The following is a 26,456-nucleotide window of genomic DNA, read 5'->3' on the forward strand; positions in this document are numbered from 1 at the left end:
TAGCCACGAGTGTGCTCCTACTGTCATACGTAGTAACACCCTAGACCGTAACTCCAGGTGTAGATACAGTGTGTCCAGCACGCAGAAAGGTTGGTTGTAGGCCCTCTACTGGTCTTATTCTAACCATCACACGGCCCCTAGTACCGAGGCAGAACCAGCTTTCATGAGAAAACACAACAGAGCTCCGCCCTTCCCTGCAATTAGCTCTCGCTTTCCTCCTCTGAAGTTGCAAATGGCATTGGTATTGGGTTAGGAGATTCTAAGCAACATTTTCCTGTCCTTGAACAGGAACAGTTCGTTGTGTCGCTGTGGTGCGAACTGCTTCTCAGATTGCTGCTTCAGATGCAATACGATGCACCAGAGACGTACACCGAACACGATGGTGCTCCCTCTCGGTGGTGCCACGTGGCCGTCTGGAGCCCGATCACCTGCGACCGTATTTGACTCCAGTGACGACCGCTGCCAGCGATCATGTACTGTGGTTACATTCCGTCTCCGTATACGGAACAGCAAGCTGCACACGGCCATTGTACTGCCCTCTGAGTCCCGTGGTCATTCGTCCACTGGTGTCATCGTCTCTGGCAGCACTACTTACCGCGCGCATCCACTGGGCCTTTACATTCGTCGCCAGCGTCCGGGACGCCCTACCGTCCTGGACTCAGGAACACAGTGGCGCCGTTGCTGAAATGTTGTTTCCCACCAGTAACGCTTTCGTAGAAAACCGAAGGGTGCCCAGGCTGTTCGAGAGGTATTCAGCTCCCTTTCTCATGGAAAGCTGTTCATTGTTTTTCTCCTTTTTCAGTCATGTGCGAGGAAGTGCGACATACATACATAAATTGCTCTCTGTCTCAGGGTGGAGAAACAGTCCATTGGATGACGTAATAAATCCGAGGAGTTTGGAGCTCGGTTTTCTAAGAGCAGGATATCTCTGGTGACAAACACACCCGAACTATTTGAAACAGTTAACGCAGAACAGGGAATCAGCGATCACAAAGCGGTTACAGCATCGGTGATTTCAGCCGTAAATAGAAATATTTAAAAAAATGTAGGAAGATTTTTCTGTTTAGCAAAAGTGACAGAAATTAGATTTAAGAGTACCTGACGGCTCAACGCAAAAGTTTTATCTCAAGTACAGATAGTGCTGAGGATCAGTGGACAAAGTTCAAAGCCTTCGTACAATATGCATTAGATGAGTATGTTCCAAGCAAGATCGTAAGAGATGGAAAAGAGCCACCGTAGTACAACAACCGAATTAGAAAACTGCTACGGAAGCAAAGGGAGCTTCACAGCAAACATAAACATAGCCAAAGCCTTGCAGACAAACAAAAATTACACGAAGCGAAATGTAGTGTGAGGAGGGCTATGCGACATGCGTTCAACGAATTCGAAAGTAAAGTTCTGTGTACTGATTTGGCAGAACATCCTAAGAAATTTTGGTCGTATGTCAAAGCGGTAGGTGGATCAAAACAAAATGTCCAGACACTCTGTTACCAAAATGGTACTGAAACAGAGGATGACATACTAAAGGGCGAAATACTAAATGTCTTTTTCCAAAGCTGTTTCACGGAGGTTGAGTGCACTGTAGTTCCTTCTCAAGATTGTCTCACAGATGACGAAATGGTAGATATCGAAATAGATGACAGAGGGATGGAAAAACAATTAAAATCGCTCAGAAGAGAAAAGGCCGCTCGAACTGATGGGATACCAGTTTGATTTTACACAGAGTACGCGAAGGAACTTGCCTCCCTTCTTGCAGCGGTGTACCGTAGGTCTCTAAAAGAGCGTAGCGTTCCAAAAGATTGCAAAAGAGCACAGGTCATTCCCGTTTTCAGGAAGGGACGTCGAACAAATGTGCAGAACTATAGACCTATCTATATCTCTAACGTCGATCAGTTGTAGAATTTGTATTATGTTCAAGTATAGTGACTTTTCTGGAGACCAGAAATCTACTCTGTATGAATCAGCATGGGTTTCGAAAAAGACGATCGTGTGAAACCCAGCTCGCGCTATTCGTCCACGAGACTCAGAGGGCCATAGACACGGGTTCCCAGCTAGATGCCGTGTTTCTTGACTTCCGCAAGGCATTTGATACAGCTCCCCACAATCGTTTAATGAACAAAGTGACAGCATATGGACTATCAGACGAGTTGTGTGATTGGATTGAAGAGTTCCTAGATAACAGGACGCAGCATGTCATTCTCAATGGATAGAAGTCTTCCGAAGTAAGAGTGATTTCAGGTGTGCCGCAGGGAAGTGGCGTAGGGCCGTTGCTATTCACAATATATATAAATTACCTTGTGGATAACATCAGAAGTTGACTGAGGCTTTTTGCGGATGATGCTGTAGTATATCGAGAGGTTGGAACAATGAAAAATTGTACTTAAATGCAGGAGGATCTGCAACGAATTGACACATGGTGCAGGGAATAGCAATTGAATCTCTATTTAGACAAGTGCAATGTTCTGCGAATACAAAGAAAGAAAGATCCTTTATTATTTAGCTACAATATAGCAGATCAGCAACTGGAAGCAGTTAATTTCATAAATTATCTGGGAGTGCGCAAAAGGAGTGATTTAAAATGGAATTATCATATAAAGTTGATCGTCGGTAAAGCAGATGCCAGACTGAGATTCATTGGAAGAATCCTAATGAAATGCAATTCGAAAACAAAGGAAGTAGGATACAGTACGCTTGTTCGCCCACTGCTTGAATAGTGCTCAGCAGTGTTGGATCCGTACCAGATAGGGTTGATAGAAGAGATAGAGAAGATCCAACGGAGAGCACCACGCTTCGTTACAGGATCGTTTAGTAATCGAGAAAGCGTTACGGAGATGATAGATAAACTCCAGTGGAAGACTCTGCAAGAGAGACGCTCAGTAGCTCGGTACGGGCTTTTGTTGAAGTTTCGAGAACATACCTTCACCGAGGAGTCAAGAAGTATATTACACCCTCCTACGTATGTCTCGCGAAGAGACCATGAGGATAAAATCAGAGAGATTAGAGCCCACACAGAAGCACACCGACAATCTTTCTTTCCACGAACAGTACGGGACTGGAATAGAAGGGAGAACCGATAGAGGTACTCAAGTTAGCCTCCGCCACACATCGTCAGGTGGCTTATGGAGTATGGATGTAGATGTAGATGTAGATGCCAAAAGCAGCGACTGGGTGTACAGCAGTTCGTAGGTGGGGTCCTGAACCGCCGTTAAAAAAAAAAAAAAAAAAAAAAAGAAAACAGTCTCTTTGGTCACATTTTGGAGGGACTTCTCATTGGCTGAATATTTTTCGTACAGATGTTGAGCAGGGCAGAGAGAAAAAAAATAGAATTTTTTGTACAGTTAGGATGAAGACACGGAAGTAGACGCTCGGGGCTTGGAGACGTGGTGAGAAAGCAGACAGTCTGACTTCGGAGGTTTTGTGGAGGTTAGACTTGCATTTCTCAGTCAGACGAGCACACGGCGGCTGATGACTAGCAGCTGGCAGGAGAATCCATCGTATGTAGGTCTCGACACTTCGGCTCATCTATGTGAGATTATCTTGCAGTACAGACTAACCGGGAAATAAAGCTCTCAGGCGCTTTTTCGTCCGTTCCTTCTAATCTTGATTGTGTTTCATTATTGAAAACCTGAGTGGAGGTTCGAGGGCTCACCCATGACTAAGCAGATTTTGTCATTTGCATGCGGATTTCATACGTCTTTCTGGCACGGTTAGGCCAATCACTGCACACTCACCCAAGGTTACGTATTTTAGAGAATGACCTATTGAGACGGTGATTATTCCCATCCCACTTGTTCCTTGTGGACCAGGGCTCCCCAACGTGTGGTCCGCGGCCCCCTTAGGGGTCCGCCGGCTCCTTCTACGGGGTCCGCGGCCACCTCTCACCGAATCGTGTAAAATAACGAGTAAAATTATGGAATGAAAATGTAAAAATCAAATTCATCACTATTTTTTTTTCGTGTGAATAACATGTGTACTTTTACTTCAGATCGTATTCCCAAGCAGCCTTTGCGGTTCCTAGGTGAGAATGCATACACAGTTTAGTCCCGGAGAATGCGGCTTCTCTGATCGACTATTTCGCAAAAATACAGGGGTCGTTTGTGCGCCGGCTCCTCGTGCTAGATGCGCTGAAACCTTTTACGCATGCGCAGAGCGAGCTTTGTCGCCCAATCACAGAGGTTGCTGGCATTTATGCGGCCCCAGACATCATTAAATGTTAAACTTGCTTTGTCAGTGTACTACCTTTTTCATAAGTCGATTTTTGACCAGTTTATTACTTCTAACATGGATCGGTGGCTGAAGTCAGGACCATTGAAGAAGGGTGCAGTTTCTCCATCGCCTTCACAACAAGGGAAGTTTCCAGTTGAAATGAATGAGGAGGGAGGACGACCAAAGGAAGAACAATCACAAGAAGTTCCACAGCCAGATTTATTATGTGAAAACGCTGCAAGTACTCCATTGGTTGCAATATCTTGTGGAAGTGGAATAACCAAGAAGCGTAAGTACAACGAAAGCTATTTAGAAATGGGCTTTATGGAGACAAAGGAGGGTAAGGCTCAGTGTGTAATTTGTGCGCGCGTCCTTCTGAACAGTTCAATGGTTCCAGTTAAATTGCGCCGTCATTTTGAAGGGTCTCACCCGGATTTCCAGGGTAAAGACATCGATTTTTTCAAAAGGAAGAGTGCTGAACTAGCTGCTTCTCAGCATTGCATGAACACTCATGCAAAAACAATTAATGAAAATTCATTGAAAGCTTCTTTCTTGGTTAGTTATCGAGTGGCAAAACAGGCAAAGCTCATACCATTGCAGAAAATCTCATAAGGCCATGTGTTAATGACATTGTTTCTTGCATGCTAGACGAAAAGGCAATAAAGCTTGTTTCTTCGGTGCCATTGTCAAATAATTCTGTCAGGAGACGCTTTGTTGACATGTCAAATGACGTGAAAGACACTCTTGTTTCTCGCATCCAACACAATTCATTTTCTCTGCACATAGATGAATCCACTGATGTTGCAGGATTAGCGATTTTATTGGCTTTTGTCCATTATGAATATTCTGGATGTTTGGAGGAGGACCTCTTATTGTGCAGACCACTACCTGCCAACACAACAGGTGTTGAAATATTCCGTGTATTGGATGAATTTTCATGGTCTAATTGCATAGATGTGTGCACAGATGGAGCAAAAGCTATGACGGGTCCTACAGTCGGAGCAGTAACGAAAAGAAAAGAAAATGCCAAGAATTGCAGCAGTAGTCATTGTGCTCTCCACAGGTACGCTTTAGCTACAAAACAAATGCCTGTTTCGTTCAGGAAGGTTTTAGACGAATCCATTCAAATCATTAACTACATAAAATCAAGGCCGTTGAAGTCAAGACATTTCACAATTCTGTGTGAAGATATGGGAAGCCTTCATCGTTCTCTGCTTCTCCACACAGAAGTGAGGTGGCTCTCACGTGGGAATGCACTCTCTCGGTTGTGCGAATTAAGATTGGAAGTCTTAGCTTTCCTTTTGGAGCATAACACCAAATTAGCAGACCTTATTAATGACGAAAATTGGCAGTGTATATTTGCCTATTTGTCAGATATTTTCTCCAAAATGAACGAAATGAATATTTCACTCCAAGGGCAAAGTGAAACAAAGGTCACTGCTATCGACAAAATTCGAGCATTCAAGAGGAAAATCAATTTTTGGGCAGGGAGTGCCGAGGAGGGGGAGGTCAAGTGTTTTCCTCTTCTCAAGGAGTTTTTGAAAAACAAAACATTGGCGCTTGGGAAGAATTTGTTTCATCAAATCCTGGAACATCTCCTAAGCTTGATGTCATTGTTGGAGCATTGTTTCCCAACAGCTGAAGATGAGAAGCTGCAGAAATATGGGCGGTAAACCCATTCACTGTATCCAAAAAGCCGAACATTCTATCATCAAATGAATATGAGTTGTTTATAGAAATTGCCACAGACCCTACTTTGAAATCAAGTTTTGACACTGACGGTTACTCACACTTTTGGATCCTTTTGGATAACAAGAAATACTACCCCCTCGGTGAAAAGGCAAAACATGTACTTCTTCCGTTTGCCACAACATACATGTATGAATCTGGATTCTTGATCTATGCTGTCCACAAAACTAAGTACCGAAGCTGTCTAGATGCGGAACCAGACATTCGTCACCGGCTGTCAAGAACTGAATCCAACTTATCAAAATTGTGTCAGCAGAAGCACCCTCAACCATCACATTAGGATTCCATTATTATCCCTACAGACTCATCTACAGTAAAGAAGAAAGCATTTTTCTTCGTAGATGCTCAGTGAACGTACCTGAACTGTATCTCTGCAGGAATTTTGTTTCTGTCTTCTATCATTTACAAAATAATTATTAATTGAATTCTGTTGGAATTGATATTTTTGTTACAAAAATTAAAATGATCTCTAAAGCTAATTTCTTTTCTTTATAATATATTCTGTCCTCTCAGTTAAAAATATGGCCTGCCTATACTTCAATTACAATTACTTGCTATTACTCTGACACTATATTGTGGCAACTGGCTGTGAGCGTAAACAAATGAGGACTTTTCAAGTGCCACCTTGTAAAAGGTAAACCTCCTTTGCCAGAATTTGTTTCCTTTGAGAAAAAAAGTCTTAACGTTCTGTGAAATGCTTTGTCTTCTTATATAGAAATAAGAGAGTCTGTTTGTTTATTTTCCTAATTTGTGTCCAAGTAGTAGATGAAGTTGTCAGCTGTGGCTAAATTGTTGCCACGCCGCCTGCTAGGTGCCAGCTATTGACTGATAGCTGCCATTCAGTAGATACACAAAGACGTAAAAATAACTAGACTTTCCGAGCTGTTTACATGGGCACGAAAATCGATTGTGGAACTGGAAAACGGCTTTATAAAAGGCAAATTTCCAAAATCAATTTTGAAGTGTATACCTGACCAACCAAAAGTGGAACTGGGATATCAGCTTACGAAATACGGTTTTGGAAACGCATGTAAACTGGGTGAATGTATTCCTACACATTGCACAACAGATGTCACAGTAGTCCTTTAAAGGCAATTCCTTGGCCTCTTTTCTTTCGTGATGTGCTTGCATCCCAAATCATGGGTCTGCCTCTTTTTTTCGCAGCTGCGTGGAATTGCCGCGCAGTCTCAGACGCCATGTCGTTGTGGATTGCCCGGCCGCTCCCGCCAGAGGTTCGAGTCCTCCCTCGGGCATGTGTGTGTGTGTGTGTGTGTGTGTGTGTGTGTGTGTGTGTTTTGTCCTTAGCGGAAGTTAAACTTAGGTTAATAGTGTGTAAGAGTAGGGACTGATGACCTCAGAAGTCTCATAGACTTTACATACATTTGAACATTTTTCTTCGGATTTCACAAAAAAACCACACACACGACTGTTACGAAATATGTATGCTCCTTACACAACAGTAGCCAAACAGTGGAAGTGAACAGACCACAAGCGGCAGCTTGTCAACAGCGAACAGTCTGGAAGTGCCGTTGATTGCTCTTGGAGGAAGGTTCAAATGGGTCAAATGGCTCTGAGCACTATGGGACAACATCTGAGGTCATCAGTCCCCTAGAACTTAGAACTACTTAAACCTAACTAACCTAAGGACATCACACACTTCCATGCCCGAGGCAGGATTCGAACCTGCGACCGTAGCAGTCGTGCGGTTCCGGACTGAAGCGCCTAAAACCACTCGGCCGCACCGGCCGGCTTGGAGGAAGGCAGCTCCAACGTGTGAAATGTCAATTACCACGTAATTTTAATCAGGCTATAGTGTGTTGAACAAAGGGAGTAAATCCACTAGCAAGTGTCTGGATACAGTGAGAATCCAAATTGGATGATTAATTTCAAGTTGTTTTCGTTCATCTCTAAACCAAAGACTATTGATACTTTGGAGGGGGGGCAGAGGAGGGGGCGCAGAGGAGGGGGGGGGGTCATTGGGAACATGGCACTTGCATTAAGAAGCTTTCAGTTCCCATGGGGTTCGCTCTGAAATTTAAAGTTACTGTGCTCTTGACTGACTAGGGGTCCGCCATGGATTTTCGACTGAAGAAGGGGTCCACCAGCTGAAAAGGTTGGGAAGTCCTGTTGTGGACATTGCCAAACCTACCTACCTCCGGTTTAGGTGCGTCTCAGTGTTCATAATTGGTAGTTTCTTAAAGCTGCAGCTTATTGCCCACTTTAATAATGTGTAATTATTACTTTCCTGGCAATACAGAATGATTCAGTTGCGCTATGAGCCGTGTAGCTCGCCGGCGATACACCGATTCGCACGTTCGTGCCATCTTCCGCTGCGCGTTAGGTCTGAGCGGCAGCGCCGCCAACTGGCTGTGTTCGCGCAGCTGGGAGGTGTGGCTCCGAGCCGCGGGTAGTTGCGAATGAGCAGCGGCTAACAGCGGACGTCTCCTGCCTGCTGCGACGTCTTGGATGGCTTCAGCACAAGCTGCCGGCACGTACAATGAGAGCAAGAGTGCTGTTCTTGCGGCGACGCATAGCCACACCAATGGACATGCAATGAGGCCTGCCTGCGTCCTTCCTTTGGAAGTCGGCAGTGCGTTCCGCCAGACTATTCGTACCTCGGCGGTTGGTAATCGCTGTTTATTTTCTTTTTCTTTCTGAAGTGACATTGGTGAGAGCGTAATGTTGCATGTGAAACGTATTTCTGATACAGTGTCTCAAATTTAAGCCCTTTGTGTTTGGAATCTCTAATGTGACCACGTGCCGCAGCTGTCTGTCTTGTTTATAATTGAAACTAAACTCAATGTGCTAAACTAAGGTGGTGGTCTGCCTGTCGTCATTGTGTTAATTTGTTGAATTAATGGCCGCTCCTGATTGGCCTAGTTGCTGGGTGGCTATCATATGAATGAATTGAAGTTTGTAGCAGCTATAAAAAGGTCAGGGTATGCAACAAGAGCAATGATATGTTTTCTAATTAAAGATTGTTTGAGCCGGCCGAAGTGGCCGTGCGGTTAAAGGCGCTGCCGTCTGGAACCGCAAGACCGCTACGGTCGCAGGTTCGAATCCTGCCTCGGGCATGGATGTTTGTGATGTCCTTAGGTTAGTTAGGTTTAACTAGTTCTAAGTTCTAGGGGACTAATGACCTCAGCAGTTGAGTCCCATAGTGCTCAGAGCCATTTTGAAAGATTGTTTGATAAGCTAAAGAGTAGTTACTGTTCATGCAGATTTCAGTCTGTCATGCATGATGAAATCTTACCAGTGATCTGGTTACTTTACCATATAAGGTTGTTTTCTACATGGCAGGAGTGAATTTGAGTGTATTAATCTAATGTTTACCATAAATATTCCAACTCGGACTTTGGGTTGGATACATGCGTTGGCTTGCATGTAGTCTTGAGTTCGCTCCTGTGTTTGCCATACCCGTGTGACCGGCTTATTTATTTGCGCTGCGAAGCCAGTGGGCTGCGTCTGTGTACTCGTATCATTGCTGCTTGCTAGTAGCTCGCATGACTGGTTGCCGCGAGGCTGGGCTCGCAAACGTATGCGTCCGCTCCAGCCCTGGATTTTATTAGGTACCCACAGAGCCTGATAAATCTATTGTCTTATTATGTATGTCTGTAATTGAAACCGATCCATTCTGTGGCCGCTTGCTTATTGACAATTTTAGTCAGTTATAGATGTGGTTACTTGGCTTTCTGCCACCAGTAGTCTGTTGTGTGGCGCCGTCGCGATATATCGGCTACCTTACTGGTAGGGCCGTGGCCTAAATTTGCGCATCTTGTGAAATTTTGCAGTAAATTTTTGTTAAATTTAATAGCAGTAACTGAAGCGCGAAAGGGAGAATTAATGTCTTAATCTCATTGTTTGTGTTAATCCCCCCCTCACACACACTGAATGTTTGAATAATTTTGTTGTTCATTGCCCTGGCCTGGGCAATCGTAAGAACTGAAATCTTATGTTTCAGGTAAGCTAGTTTTTAGGTTGATTTAGACACGATAGTAGTTTGCTTTTAAGGTTGACTGTTTGTAGTGTTAACGGGTGTTAATCGTTGTATTATTTCTGTTAATCGTTGTATTAATTCTGATTTTCCACTTCAGGTAAATTCTGGAGAAGTTGCATTTAATTGCCCTGCAGGTATTACTTGGTCATATGCGTGGGGAAATCACCAACTACTTTGCCCCACAGTTTAGGCGTATTTCAATATTTTATTTTTCTGTCAGATATTTGTTTTTAAATTTAAATTTAAATACTGAACTTATCATTAAATTAATTATTAATTAATTAATATTTAAATTTAAATATTGTATTGTTCTGTCGGATATTTGTTTTTAAATTTCCAGAAGCTGGCTTACGGGCGAATGTAATTCGCCACCGATTCTTGGGCCTAATCCACTCCAAAATATTTTTTATAGCCTCCTTCTCTGTAACGTCTAAATCGAGTGCTAAAATGGCAATCAGAATCTCCTTGAAATACCCCTGAAGAGTTTCTGTGGGATCCTGGACTGGTAGATAATATTTACTAGCTAAATCAGCTTTAATTTGAGGGGTCATCCTAACCTCAATAATGCTCCTCTATAAGTCTGACAGACTGCCTTTGAGTCCTAATACCTCAGCAATAATAGTGCTCCACAATCCTTTTGTCAACAGGTAAAGTAAGCGGAGAATCGCTAGATTGCAACACCAAGTACATTGACCCAGAACCAAAGCACTTCAACAATGCGTGGCAGCTCATCCAAGGTTGGCACATTCAACCCCTGCACCAAGGCAAATATAGGGGTGGGGAGCTTAGCAAAAGATTCTGAAAGAAGGTGGCTTACGACGGCCCTCCGTTCTGACAGAACTGAGTAGTTTCCCTGCTCTGGTGTTGAGCTGCCTCCACCTACTGTACCACTCTGGCACCCTACAGCGTTAAATTCTATTTGCAACTCGATGACTTGGTGAAGCAAAAGCCCGATGGTCATATTTTGCTCAGCCGTAACTCTTATCTGCTCTAAATCACACGGCTTACAAATGCAATAATTCAAGTCGACTTGCACTCTATTTGTGTACAGGACGGCTGACTGTCTTTCGCAAATTCGAGGTTACCTCGCACACTAGAGGCAGCACACAAATGCAGTATGCGGAACGTACCTCCCCGATGTGTTCTGCTGCGGGGCACACTGGCCAGTCCGAGGCACCCCGCAAGCAAGCGCTCAGCTCTGTGATGGTCCAATCAGTTGACGCCCCTCTAACATTCAACTCGTACACAAGTTGCTCCTATTGGAGGTGGTTACAAGCCTAGACATCCCCTATGGTGACTGATTCTTTCCTCTTGCAACAAAATTTCGACACAGAAAATATCTTCACACATATTAACAGATCTTAAAATAGATAAAAAGAACTATGAATGTTGCTGCTACAACTAACAATGGGACCCAGAACACAATCACGCTCTGTCACCAAACTGCTGCGTCTTTCGGAATTACAACAGCGCAAGGTGCAGAGCAAGTGTCTGTGGAGTGGAAGGGGGAACCACAAAATATACAGGGGCAGCAGCAGTCATGGTTATACGCTCTTTATTTAGTTCAGAACTTGACCAACAATCACTCAATTTAACTGTTTGTATGATTACAATAAATAACAAATTTCATATACTAGTGAGTGAGAATTTCAACAGCAGTTATCACCCATTACGGGAAGTAAAAAACAGGTGCTCAGTCAGCCCCCTTTATTCCAAAATTACTGTAACATTGTATCTCATAGACAGAATTAAATTCAAATTATAGAGAAAATTTACAGGCAAACTGTAGTCACGCTGAGACTGTGCTTAGCCACATGGCTCAAATAATGAATGTCCTCCCTGTATAAATAATTAAAGTGCAAAGTCAATTAGTTCTTGCTGACAGTAGACACGAAGAGCTAGGAAGTTTGGCTCCGAAAACTCTTTGTGTGCAGTTCAAAGCTATAGGCTGGCAGAAGGGCAGGGTTGAAGATAAGAGGTGTTTCCGCTGTGGGAGTTTAGAGCATTTTGTTCGTGAGTGTACCCTACAGCTAGAGTCATGGCCTAACAGCTGACGTGTAGGGAGAGGAGGCACCGTAAGGCACACACCGCCAATGAAGCGGTTCTGTCGCATAACACCGGTTATCGGTCGATTTGTGCCATTTGTTCGTGCTTCTTTGAACCATGAACCAGTCTGCGCCTTACTTGACTACGACAGTGGTGTTTCGTTGTTGGACTACCAGTGGTGTCTTAATAACCGTTTATTTGTAGGCTTTCTTCCTAGAAGTCAAGTTATACTGATGTCATGTAGTTAATGGGCAGGTGTTACCCTTGATGAGTTATTGTAAAGGAAGTCTCTCTATACAAGATTTTTCGTGGCCAGTTCAAGTATTGGTAATTAGAGATCTTACAGTCAGTTTGTTATTAGGTTGTGATTGGATCCAGCAGGTGGGCTTGGTTTTAGATTGCGCTGGTTTCCTTTAGGTTTTGTACTGACAAGATAATCAGATTATGTTGGTGTCAGATTTGTGACTGGGGTTAGTAATGTAGCTGTGGAGAGTTCTGAGTTTGGCGTGAGCCAGTTACGTAGTGGAGAGGCTGAGGGCCTGTTGAAAGTTCTTAATCAGTTTCCCGATGTTTTGACCCGTAGATTGTGTGTCACCAATGGGATCCGTTATGAGATACGGCTGTCCTATGATAGGCAACCTCGATATCAGCTGTCGCCATCCAAGATGGAGGTGTAACGACGGATAGTGGAAATAATGTTGGAAGAGGGAGTCATTAGGACGTCTACATCTCCTTATGCCTCTTCCATATTTCTAGTCCGTAAAGAGGAGTCTGGGTACAGCTCGGTCGTTGATAACAGGTAGTTGAATCGGAAGGTTATTTTGAAATCTGTTCCGTTACCCGACTTACACCATTATTTTACCTGGTTTGCCACGACAAAGGTTTTTACGGTCTTGGATCTTAACCAGACGTATTATCTGATCCCGCTGAGTGAAGAATCCTAGATGGAATGACTGGAATATATTTGGGTTTAATAGGGGTCATCTGGTTTGTCCATGGGTGCAGCCGTCCTTTCCCGGTTATTGGATAGTGTTTTGGGGATCTGAAATTTAAGTCGGTTTACAATTAGCAGGGCGATGTAGTCTACAGTGACACCTTGTAACATCATCTTCGACATCTTGAGCAGGTCTTACTTTGTTTTCGTGCTGCTGGCCTCGTTGTTAAGCCGTGTTAAATAAGTCTGGTGCGTAAGAAAATCTCCTTCCTAGGGCATTTAGTATCAACTGATGGGATGAGAATCGATCATGGAAGAAATAGGTATTTGTATGTTTCTCCCACCTAAGACTTGGCATGACCAATTTTTTTTAGAAGTTAGTGGCCCATTTTGCTCAATTGGCGGCTCCCTTGAATCAACTACGTAAGAAAACGTGGAATTCAAGTGGGGAGAATCCCAGCGGCCAGCCCTTGATGCTATTAAACTCGTTTGGCTAGCCCCCCAAATCTTTCAGTGCCTGATTACCAGTAAATGGTTCAAATGGCTCTGAGCACTATGGGATTTAACATCTGAGGTCATCTGTCCCTTAGAACTACTTAAACCTAACTAACCTAAGGACATCACACACACCCATGCCCAAGGCAGAATTCGAACCTGCCACCGTAGCAGCAGCGCGGTTCCGGACTGAAGCGCCTAGAACCGCTCGGCCGCATCGGCCGGCACAGGAAGAAGGAGGCGAAACACACCGGATAGCTTGTGCATCTCGAAAGCTCTCACCAGCTGAGCTAAAATATTCCGTTTCAAGTGGGAGGCCTTGGCAGTGTTGTTTGCCTCATAAATTTCGCTTTTATCTTGAACATCGGCATTTAGACCTCGAGACGAGTAATCGAGCCTTACTTTTGGTTCTGGCCCAGCCCAGGAAGGGCACACGCATTGCCCGCCGCGTGGTCTGAATGCCGGTCTTTCGTTTCACAGTTAGACACATAACGGAACCGATAGGGACCGATGACCATAGCAGTCTGGTCCCTTTAATCCCCCAAACCAACGAACGGAACCGATAATTCAGTGATTGACACCTCAATTCGCATGCTCGACGATGGTAATGTGAATGATCAGGAAAGTCTGTGTGCTGAGAACTCCGGTTGGGGAATGAGTGTAATCTCGGAGGTGCCCGACCTATTCACTAATTTGAGGGAAAAGCAGAGCTTGGATCCTTGCGTGAAAGTAATTTAGCAGCAGCTTCTGGAAGGTAAGTAGGTGCCAGATTAGTCTAAGGAAGGGCACTGCGTGCTACCAAACTAGGAGCGATAAACGTTTAAAGATTTGTTTACCTGGTGAACTGATTCGTTATATTTTTTACTATTTCCGTAATTCCGTAGTAGGGGGTCAGTTAGGAGCTGCCAAAACACTTTCGCAGATTAGGGAGCACCTCACCTGGCCCACCTCGTATAAGGACGTTCGAAGGTTAGTGAGCAAATGTCACAGTTGCAATGTAGCCAAAACTAATCCCAATTCTCAGAAGGGGATGTTGCATTCCACGTGGGAAAGTAACCCAATGAACAAGCTGTTCATCGACTGCTTAGTTCCGTTACCTAGGACGTGGGATGGTAAGTATTATATCCTGGTTGTTGCGGACGCTTTCTCACGTTTGTGTGGCTTGTCCCGAGTAGTGGCGTCACTGCTGGTCTAACAGCTCAGGATATATCTCAAATATTTGAGATGATGACCCAGCACTTGTTACCGACCAATTTAGGAGGTTTTGCTTCGAGACTGCAATTCGTCATTCCACCACAATACCTTAAGATTTACAAGCCTCCCTTGCAGAGAGAGTTAATCGGAACCTTAAATCTGCACTTATTTTGTTTCATCAGCATTATCTGCGGAAACAGGACGCTTCACTTTCATGGTTAAACTTAGCTCTCAGCTTCTCATCACGAGGCAATTAAGGCCTCCCTCCAAGTTCCCTGATGTTAAGCTATCCCATGAATTCCCCATTGGTCAATTTGTGGTGAGTTAATGATATTCTGCATGGGAACGTAGCCACAGAGGCCATTAAGGAAAACTGGAAACGGGCACATAGGAATATAGTGTTGTGGATTGGCAAGACAGCCAACCCACTATGAGAGGAAGCCGAAAGGCACGCGTTTTAGCTCACGAAGGCTGGCGTGAGGTCTGGAACAGGTCAAGGAAATGAGACTAACAAAAAACGTACGTAGCTGCTGGAATACTTAACTTTAATCCATAATTGGTGAACATCGCTCTTGACGGTACATGTTTTACAACATCAATAGTAACTGGTAATGGCGCCTTGTTAGGTCGTAGCAAATGACGTAGCTGAAGGCTATGCTAACTATCGTCTCGGCAAATGAGTGAACCATCGCTAGCAAAGTCGGCTGTACAACTGGGGCGAGTGCTAGGAAGTCTCTCTAGACCTGCCGTGTGGCGGCGCTCGGTCTGCAATCACTGATAGTGGCGACACGCGGGTCCGACGTATACTAACGGACCGCGGCCGATTTGAAGGCTACCACCTAGCAAGTGTGGTGTTCTGAAGGTCCCTAATCCAGTCAGTCTCTTGGTCCGGAATATATAGACCGAAAGAAACATCTAGAGTCCTTGTATGTCGGATCAAGTGGGGGAGCAGTTTCCTTCTTGCTGTGAGAGAAAGGGGAGGCGGTCTTTCGCTTTCCTGTGGGGGAGGTTACATAGATTCGCACGTTTGTGCTATCTTTCGCCGGCTGGTGTGGCCGAGCACTTCTAGGAGCTTCAGTCTGGAACCGTGTGACCGCTACGGTCGCAGGTTCGAATCCTGCCTCGGGCACGGATGTGTGTGATGTCCTTGGGTTACTTAGGTTTAAGTAGTTCTAAGTTCTAGGAGACTGATGACCTCGGATCTTAAGTCCCATAGTGCTCAGAGCCATTTGAACCACTTGAACCACTTTGCTATCTTTCAATGCGCGTTAGGTCTGAGCGACAGATGCGCTTGCTGGCCGTTTTCGTGCAGCTGGAATGCGTGGCTCCCACCCGTGCCGATTTAGGAACGGACACCGGCTAAAAGCAGAAGTCTCCTGCCTTCTACGATGTCTTGGCTGGCTTCAACACAAGTTGCCAGCGCGTACAATGAAGGCCAGAGTGGTATTCTTGCGGGGACTTACAGCCGTGGCCAAGCTGTGGACCTGCAGTAAGGCCTGCCCGCGTCTTTCCTGGGAAGTCGGTAGTGCATTCCGTTGGACGATATTTTCGTACCTCGACAGTTGCTAATCATTTTTTTTTCTCTCAGTTGACCATGGTTAGAGCTTAATGTTGCATATTCAACGTGTTTCTAATACAATATCTCACATGTAAGCTCTTTGCGTTTGAAATCTCTAATGTGATAACGTGCCGCAGCTGCTTGTTTAATTTTTAGTTTAAACTGAACTCGATGTGCTAAACTAAGGTGATGAGCTACCTGTCATCATTACGTTAATTTGTTGAATTAATGACCGTTCCTGATTGGCGTCGTTCTGGTTGGATATGCTATAAATGAATTAGTTTCAGGAAATTATAAAAGGGCCAGGGATGCAGGCTGCAGTAGTTATTCGGAGATGAAGCAGCTCGCACAGGGTAGAGCAGCGTGGAGAGATGCATCAGACCTATCTTCGGACCGAAGGCAACAATAGTAACAGTAACGAGATGTAGTCATGAAGTCTACAGTCCTGAAACAGACTGAAACTCTAGCCCCACAGTAGCGCAGCAGCCTGCTGGAGAAACCAGAACGGAATAGCGCAGCGCATTCTTAAACTGGAGCACAATTCGCGCCCATTCAGTAAGCTTTCGGAACTGATGCAGCAATGGAAATGTTGCAGCTGACTTTTTAGCCACCATGGATGAGTACTGGGTGTATCACTATGACTCAGAGACAGAAGTATAAGGTAGTGGAAAAATGTAGATTCACCACTGCCGACAAAGGCGGTGATCCAGCCATGATCGGGAAAGACGATGCTGAATTTTAGGAATACCATGGTGTGGCATACCATTTAAATCTCCTGTTGAGATTATTGGAAGCTGTCAAGACTAAGGAGAGCGGGAAATTGTCCAAGAGGCATTTTTTACTCTAAAACAGTCTAGCTCATCCTGCGCATGGCACAGTCCCACATGCTGTTTCTGTCAGCTGCCAAGTTTCCATCACACTCGTATTCTAGTAACATGACACCCAGATTGCGTCTTCCTTCCACGGGTGGAGAAACTATAGCGTTTCAGGGATTTTCAGAGTGAGAACGAAGAGAGATTCGCGGGAAACGTTTCCTGGACAACGAAAACGCACTCTTCCACCACAAAGGTCTCCGCCATGTCATCCTTCGTCGGCAAAAACGAGTCGCAGTAGTGAAAGACTATCACCCTCTCTAAGCTCCGTAATAGCAGCTCGATCTTTTCGAATTGATAATTACAACTTTACGACTACCCCTACTAACTACTTCTATTTGTACGCTGTAGTTAAACTTTGGTCTCCCTCTAAACACGGAAGGGAACACTGTAGAACATTTATAATATTTTACTCAGAGAGCGGATAAAATTATGCGTAAGATTGCCCGTGCTAGCATTACTAACTATAAATTACCGTTGCACATGGCGCGGTCATATCACGAAATTACCTTCAGTGCCATTGTGGGCTACGCTGCCAGCGTCTGCACGCAGCGTCTTCGACTACGCGACGCGACGAATTCAGCGGAGTGTAGTTCTGAGGTTAACCGTTGCCTTTCGCACTATACCTATCGAGGGTTACGTCCGATTGATATTGCGGTACGTTTGCGGGCAGCACTGTATTGGCTGGGGCGTGAACGATAAGATCGTGTACCCAATCACAGGAGCTTGTACTACTGATGAGACATTTTCGAGCCCATAAGTTAGATGAATGGTTGTCTGACTGGGACCCTAGAAGCACTTTAAGGCGGGTATACAGCTGCAGAGCATTAGGAACAGGCTCAAACTACGCGACATTGACCCTATTAGAGATATGGTGCACCTATTTAAGAGGTCACGGTCCATATCAAAAACATGGAAAGGGATGCAGTAACACAACAGTCTGTGAATGTGGAGGTAGAGAGAGACTGCAACAATACGACTGCGATCTGCAAACAAGTCCAAGCGACCAGAACTTGCGGACTGTAGTTAATATCAATCCACATCGAATATTTATAAGGAAACTGCAATCTGTGAGATTAAGTCGATACTCTGTACCTCCAACTACCGTGAAAACATCAGAAGAAGCGGTTTCACCATTAGAGATGACGGGTATAGATGATTATAATTCATTATGATAAACCTTAAAACACGCGAACGCACACGCAATATATATATATATATATATATATATATATATATATATATATATATATATATATAGGGTGAGTCACCTAACGTTACCGCTGGATATATTTCGTAAACCACATCAAATACTGACGAACCGATTCCACAGACTGAACGTGAGGAGAGGGGCTAGTGTAATTGTTTAATACAAACCATACAAAAATGCACGGAACTATGTTTTTAACACAAACCTACGTTTTTTTAAATGGAACCACGTTAGTTTTGTTATCACATCTGAACATATAAACAAATACGTAATCAGTGCCGTTTGTTTCATTGTAAAATGTTAATTACATCCGGAGATATTGTAACCTAAAGTTGACGCTTGAAACCTCCGACATTCAGTTGCGTGTTGTAACAAACACGTGCCACGTTCGGCGAGCAGCATCTGCAGGGACGTGTTTACGAGTGTGGCTGTAGTGCACTGTTGTGGTTTGGTCTAGCTGTCGCAGTGTCCGCATGTAGCGCTTGCTGCTATTGTTATTCTGCATTCGTCTCCGCACGCAGACCAACTGTAGTACACCGTGTTACCAGACGTCTGTGATAGTGCAGTGTTGTAGGAACTGTGACCATGATGTATTCGAACTCTGAAAAGGCGGAGATGATACTCATCTATGGCGAGTGTCGACGAAAGGCAGCTGAAGCGTGCAGGGTGTATGCAGAACGGTACCCGGACAGAGAGCGTCCAACGCGCCGCACATTGCAAAACATCTACCGCCAACTGTATGCAACAGGTGTGGTCGTAGCACGCAAACGGGTCCGTAACAGGCCCGTCACAGGAGAAGCGGGTGCAGTTGGTGTATTAACTGCTGTTGCCATGAACCCACACATGAGTACACGGGTCATTGCGAGAGCCGGTGGACTGAGTCAAAGTAGTGTCATGCGCATACTGCATCGTCACCGCTTTCACCCGTTTCATGTGTCGCTACATCAGCAATTACATGGTGATGACTTTAATCATGGAGTGCAATTCTGTCAATGGACATTAACAGAGAATGCGTTGCAGTTCTACCTGTTTACCGATGAAGCGGGTTTCACAAACCACGGGGCAGTGAATCTACGGAACATGCATTTCTGGTCCGTGGACAATACTCGCTGGCTCAGACAGGTAGAGCGACAGCGACTGTGGACTGTAAATGTATGGTGCGGAATCATTGGCGACCACCTCATTGGTCCTCACTTCATTGCAGGGGCCCAAACAGCTGCAACATACATAGCGTTTCTACAGAATTATCTGCCAACGTTGCTCGAAAATGTCCCACTGGAAACGCGTCAACGTATGTGGTATCAGCATGATGGTGCACCTGCACATTCCGTAATTAACACTAGGCTGACCCTTGACAAGATGTTCGACGGGCGTTTCATAGGACGTGGAGGACGCATAAATTGGCCAGCCCGTTCTCCTGATCCTACACCTCTGGACTTCATTCTGTGGGGTACGTTAAAGGAGAATGTGTACCGTGATGTGCCTACAACCCCAGAGGATATGAAACAACGTATTGTGGCAGCCTGCGGCTACATTACACCAGATGTACTGCGGCATGTACGACATTCATTACGCCAGAGATTGCAATTGTGTGCAGCAAATGATGGCCACCACATTGAACATCTATTGGCCTGACATGTCGGGACACACTCTATTCCACTCCGTAATTGAAAACGGAAACCACGTGTGTGCGTGTACCTCACCCCTCATGGTAATGTACATGTGCGTCAGTGAAAAAGACCAATAAAAAGGTGTTAGCATGTGGACGTAATGTGCTGTTCCAGTCTCTTCTGTACCTAAGGTCCATCACCGTTCCCTTTGGATCCCTACGTAATTCAGTGCTCTCCGATACACACGATCGAAGAGCGGAGGAGTGGTACTCAAGCGTCAACTTTAGGTTACAATATCTCCGGATGTAATAAACATTTTACAATGCAACAAATGGCACTAATTACGTATTTGTTTATATGTTCAGATGTGATAACAAAATTAACGGGGTTCCATTTAAAAAAACCTAGGTTTGTGTTAAAAAACATACTTCCGTGCATTTTTTTATGGTTTGTATTAACCAGTTACACTAGCCCCTCTCCTCATGTTCGGTCTGTGGAATCGATTCGTCAGTACTTGATGTGGTTTACGAAATATGTCCAGCGGTAATGTTAGGTGACTCACCCTGTATATTGTACTACTACACACACACATAAACACACATACACACACACACACACACACACACACACACACACACACACACACACATATATATATATATATATATATATATATATATATATATATGTGTGTGTGTGTGTGTGTGTGTGTGTGTGTGTGTGTGCGCGCGTGTGTGTACAAGACGGTGGAGATATCTTGCAAGGCGCCGGCCGCGGTGGCCGTGCGGTTCTAGGCGCTCCAGTCCGGAGCTGCGCTGCTGCTGCTGTCGCAGGTTCGAATCCTGCCTCGGGCATGGGTGTGTGTGATGTCCTTAGGTTGGTTAGGTTTAAGTAGTTCTAAGTTCTAGGGGACTGATGACCACAGCAGTTGAGTCCCATAGTGCTCAGAGCCATTTGAACCATATCTTGCAAGGCATCCCAGATGCTCTGCATAATGCTCATGTCTGGGGAGTTTGGTGGCCAACGGAAGTGTACGAACGCAGGGGTGTGTTCGTGGAGCCACTCTGTAGCAATTCTGCACGTGTGGGGTGTCGCATTGTCCTGGTCGAATTACCCAAGTCCGTCGGAATGCACAATGGACATGAATGGATGCAGTTGATCAGACACGATGCTTACGTACGTGTCACCTATCAGTCGTATCTCGACGTATCACGGGTCCCATATCACTCCAACTGCACTCGCCCCAGTCCATTACAGAGCCTCCACCAGCTTCAACAAACCCCTGCTGACATGCAGGGCGCATGGATTTATGAGGTTGTCTCCATACTAGTACACGTATATCCGATCAATACTATTTGAAACGAGACTCGTCCGACCAGGCAACATGTTTCCAGTTATCAACTGTCCAATGAAGGTGTTGACGGGTCCAGGCGAGGCGTGTAAAGCTTTGTGTTGTGCACTCATCAACGGTATACGAGTGGGCATTCGGCTCCGAAAACTTATATCGATGATGTTTCTTTGAATGGTTCGCATGCTGACATTCTTTGATGGCCTTGCATTGAAATCTGCAGCAATTTGCGGAAGGGTTGCACTTCTGCCACGTTGAACGATTCACTTCAGTCGTCGTTGGTCCCGTTCCAGCAGGATATTCTTCCAGCCGCAGCGATGTCGGGATTTGATGTTTTACCGGATTCCTGATATTCATGGTACACTCGTGAAATGGTCGTACGGGAAACTCCCTACTTCATCTCCACCTCGGAGATGCTGTGTCCCCTCGCTCGTGCACCGCCTATAACACCACGTTCAAACTCACTGCCATTGAAGCAGCAGTAGCCGATCTAACAACTGCACCAGACACTTGTTGCCTCATATAGGCGTTACCGACCACAGCGCCGTGTTCTGCCCGTTTACGTATCTCTGTATTTGAATACGCATGCCTATTCGAGTTTCTTTCGCGCTTCAGTGTATGTAGAGGGTGTTTCCGTAAGAGCGCGCAAAAATTTAACAGGACATAGAGGATGCTGCGCTGAACAATTTGAGGTAGGCAACATGGCCTCGGAGAAGTCAGCTTAAGGAGATAACAGGAATTAAATCACATTTCTGTGTACTTCTTTATTTTCATGAGTTTCAGGTAACTGGAAATAACATCAATGACACAACGAACGTATCATTTGTGCTGTAACTTACAAAATGTGCTGAAGCTGACGGCCATCGACCTCAATGCAAGCATGACAGCGGCGAACAAGTGTCTGATGCATCCCAACAAATATCCCTGATGTGTTTCGAATCACATCACAGACACTTACAATTCTGCAACTAATTACATCCCGTATCCAGTGGGGTCTGTGTGTAGCACTGAGTAATGAATGGGTCTGTCGTTGATTCAAAGCACGTTCTGCCATGGGAGAATGTAAATACAACAGAGCCACCTCATGGACAAGTAAAGTAAACAAGATCTGCATCAAGAAGTCTTAGCGAGCAGTCTCGTCGTCCTTGTTTGCTTGCAAGAAGTAAGGTACATGTACATAAACAGCAGAAAACGTGTAAACCTGTAAGCATGTTAAATGTAAATAAACAGGAAAACAGTAATGCTAGACAAAGTGGTAGAAAAGATTACTTCCATATCTCCTTAAGCTGGCTTCTACGATTCAAAGTTCCTTACATCAAATTTTTCGGTGAAACACTCTCTATGTCCTGTTACACTTTTCCTCGCTCTTACGGAAAATCCTTCATCCTGCACACACACACACACACACACACACACACACACACACACACACATATATATATATATATATATATATATATATATATATATATATATATATATATATATATATATATATATTTAGAGTAGTGTAACAAGAATATATTTAGAACTAAGTATAGCTGTAGTTAGCTTACCTCGAGTTCTTACGCGGCTGCCAGTAACATATCGAATAGTATAAGCTGGAAGCTAATCACTTGAAACCTGAGTTATTCCTTTTATTTTATGTTGTTTTTCATTGATTCTTATTTTCGATATTCTGCTTTATTTCTACCTTAATGTTACTACTGGTTGCTGTTAACGTAATGTCTTACCATGTGCACAATATAGACCCCGTATGTCACCATGATTATTGAATATGTATGATCTGTTTGGAGATAACAGGTCTACAATTCGTGGCAATAAATTGAATTGAACTTAACTAAACTGAATACCTCCAACAAACTGTCTAAAGTGTGGTCATGAAAATCGGAATGGTAGTCAGGCAAGCTGCTGTTATGACGCTGAAAAACTCCTACGTCACATTCTGATAATCATACAGAATAAATTATGATGTGGAAAATATAGTGTGCATTGCCAGGAATAACTGTTAAGTATTGGGGTCGGGTCAGGGAGCCACCCGTGGCCTCCGGCAGAGCAGAGGCACGGGGGACAGGTCTCGGAGACAGTGTTTGGAGACGCCTTTGGGGCGACATTGGCGTTATCGGTCAGTGGCACAGCCAGGGCCGCTGCGTGTTTTCGCCACAGCCGCTCAGCTGCTGCTGATAACACCCAGCTGGTACAGGGGGGCCAAGAAAAGGCGAAAGGCGCTGCTGCTGGCGGGACAAGTAACGACCCAGTTAAGCCATCATTTCACCATGTTACGTAGAGATTCCATAGGCACACGTCACAGCATGTTAGTTACGTTCTTGGCACATTGGTCGCTTTTGAGCGCTGTAGATGGTGCAGAAGTGGTACCAAGATCATCGTGTGACCATCATCCGCTGACGTAATTCATTGCAGTAAAGACATGTGCGTGTGTCAGTTGTATAGAACCAGGGCAGTAAGGTGGGTCAAACACGGAGACGTGACACACCGCAGAAACAAGCTATCGTGTCTGGTCTTGTCCATGCCCACACAGCGAATGAACTTAGTCAGTTTGTTGGTGTATTAACGCGGACTATCAAGCGTGTCTGCGAGGAAAGCATCCATGTGGTACGGTGTAACACCAGTGTCGATAGAAAGGTCCGGAGACGAATTTCACTAATTTTCAATGACAGTGGACTTCAAACGGGATAGAAATTTCTTCTATAAGCGAATAAAGTCTCATCTAAATCAAATGATAATTAAATGGACACCCTAGCTGCGAACAGGCGTTGATGTACTTCATTGGGAATGTGTTGAAAATGTGTGCCCCGACCGGGACTCGAACCCGGGATCTCCTGCTTACATGGCAGACGCTCTATCCATCTGAGCCACCGCGGGCACAGAGGATAGTACGTCTGCAGGGACTTATCAATCGCACGCTCCCCGTGAGATCCACATTCCCAACATGTCTACACCACTACATTCGTAGTGCGCCTAATAGATGTTTGCCCATCATACTTATTACTGTTCTTTCGGGAACAGATACTACCATCATATATCATCTAAATCAGTTTGCCGTAGTACACTGTGAAGACAACTGCAGGCATTGTACATTTCGTCCTCGGTACCTCCTAAAGGCTCACTGCTAACACTAGCACATAATGCTGCAAGTCCTCTTTGGACTGGACAGTAGCTGGCTGGAGACATTTACTGCGGTTCGACGAACTGCGGTTTTGCCTCTTTTCAAACGACGCAAGGCGTCGACTGCATCGGCGGCCCAATGACAAGATAAACAGGCAGTGTAGTGCAGGCCAGAGGTAGTTGTGTGAGGTTTTGGGGGTGTTTTTCCTACCATGTCTTGGACCCATTCATTGAAGTTACCGTGAACTTGAAACGGAACGTTTATTTCAACATTCTCGGAGACCATGCGTCACCGTTTCTGTTAAATCTCCATGACTGATTTGCCGTTGACACATCCGTTTTCTGCCGGCCGGAGTGGCCGAGCGGTTCTAGGCGCTTGAGTCTGGAATCGCTCGACCGCTAAGGCCACAGGTTCGAATCCTGCCTCGGGCATAGATGTGTGTGATGTTCTTAGGTTAGATAGGTTTAAGCAGCTTTAAGTTCTAGGGGACTGATGACCTCACACGTTAAGTCCCATAGTGCTCAGAGCCATTTGAACCATTTTTTTGAACTCCCGTTTTCTAAGCTGACAACACCAGTGTTCGCACGGAGTTTCTCACAGTTACAATGACACGAGTGCGGAGATGGAATGTTCTGACATATCTGCGGAGCCTGAAACACTTCAAGAAGTTTTTATTTTCAGGTTCTTTGGTTTCGCCAACTCACAACCAAACTCACATTCCAGCCGAACCCAGAAATCGTCTCAGGATGGGCAAACCAACCTGAAGCTAGTAAAGGCAAAATAGACTGCAATTACTCCGTCTTTCAACATATATTAAAACTAATTGCCAGTAAGATGTTTCATTTTTAAAAGACATTCACTGCAGAAATGGTTTATTTCGCAACTGCAGTTTCGAGCACTGGGTTTTTCAGGTGATATAGCAAAAGATTTTGCTCTAGCACCTGTGAGACTTTAAAGTCCCCCGATATTTCGTCAAAAACAATTATTTTCACTGTAGAAATACAGTAATACTAAACGACTGCGAAGCTGTGTACATCTTGAAATTATGTTAGTTACGTGCGCAGTTATCCATGTTAACACCCTTCCTCTAAATCCCTACAAATCGTTGTTCTAACTCACTGTTTACATGTGAACTAAGGCTGCTCCAGTTCACGTGTAAACAGTGTGTTGGAACATTGATTTGTAACGATTTATAGGAAGGATGTTATCATTGGTAACTGTGTAAGTAATACACATCATTTCAAGATGTACAGAGTGTCGCATTCGTCTGATGTTACTGTTTTTCATAGAGGAAATGCTTGTTTTTGACGATGACATGTTTAACATGTCGGAAGATTTTAAAGCTGTCATGTGCTACAGCAAAATCTTTCGCACTGCCACTTGAAAATGGCCCAAAGGCCGAAATTGCAATTGTGACATAAAAAATTTCTAGTCAACGGTGGATATGATGTCCTTTAAAATTCTACATGACTGTGAACCCCGACGATGAGAAGTCAATCAGGTGATAAATCGTTAGCGTGCCTGTATGCTACCCGCAAAAAGCCGCCTTCCCAGCAAGAGCCCCACGCCCGACAGAAACGCCTCTCCGCAGAAGTGTCACTCCGTTAAAGTTTCCAACCGAGTTCACAATTTCTGGTTGTGCGAACACTCAAGCATCCTATGGTACCTCGACTGCCGTGCTAGATCACCCGATTGAAGTGCCATAAAAAATGTCTGTAATTACTGGCAACAAAAATTATAACGTAGTTATCAACATTCCTGCACTCCGGTAAATCTACGAGATATAATCACAGTAGTTTCAGCATGATGCGGCATTCTTGAATAATGATTTGAGCTCTTCGTTGACGAAATGATGTCTTTATCAAGGCAACAGCCTGTGTTATTCGAGATTCGCGTAATATCTCCAGGGGCGATTTTTTCTTTTCTTTTTCTTTTCTTTTTTTTTTTTTTTTTTGTCCAATGTGCTCAACGTGTTCTCGGTTCTGTGAAAGAACAGCTGCGAGGCCAGCGCTGAGAAATGTTATAGGACATCCAAAAAACGTACGTCATTGTCTTCATAAAGACGGAACGGACTTCTACCGCAAGGTCATATTCAGACGGCCACATGCAA

General features: G+C 44.6%; 1 non-coding gene and 1 pseudogene across 1 annotated transcript; one reads left to right on the forward strand and one right to left on the reverse strand.

Moving 5' to 3' along the window:
• The first annotated feature begins 16,009 nt into the window (after window positions 1-16,009).
• LOC124606048 overlaps window positions 16,010-26,456 on the forward strand; it is a 58,437-nt pseudogene continuing 47,990 nt past the window's right edge.
• Window positions 24,029-24,103, reverse strand: Trnat-ugu. Its single transcript has one exon. It is a non-coding gene; the product is annotated as a tRNA-Thr (tRNA).

The sequence above is a fragment of the Schistocerca americana genome, chromosome 3 (genome assembly GCF_021461395.2).
Source record: "Schistocerca americana isolate TAMUIC-IGC-003095 chromosome 3, iqSchAmer2.1, whole genome shotgun sequence".
Classification (NCBI taxonomy): domain Eukaryota; kingdom Metazoa; phylum Arthropoda; class Insecta; order Orthoptera; family Acrididae; genus Schistocerca; species Schistocerca americana.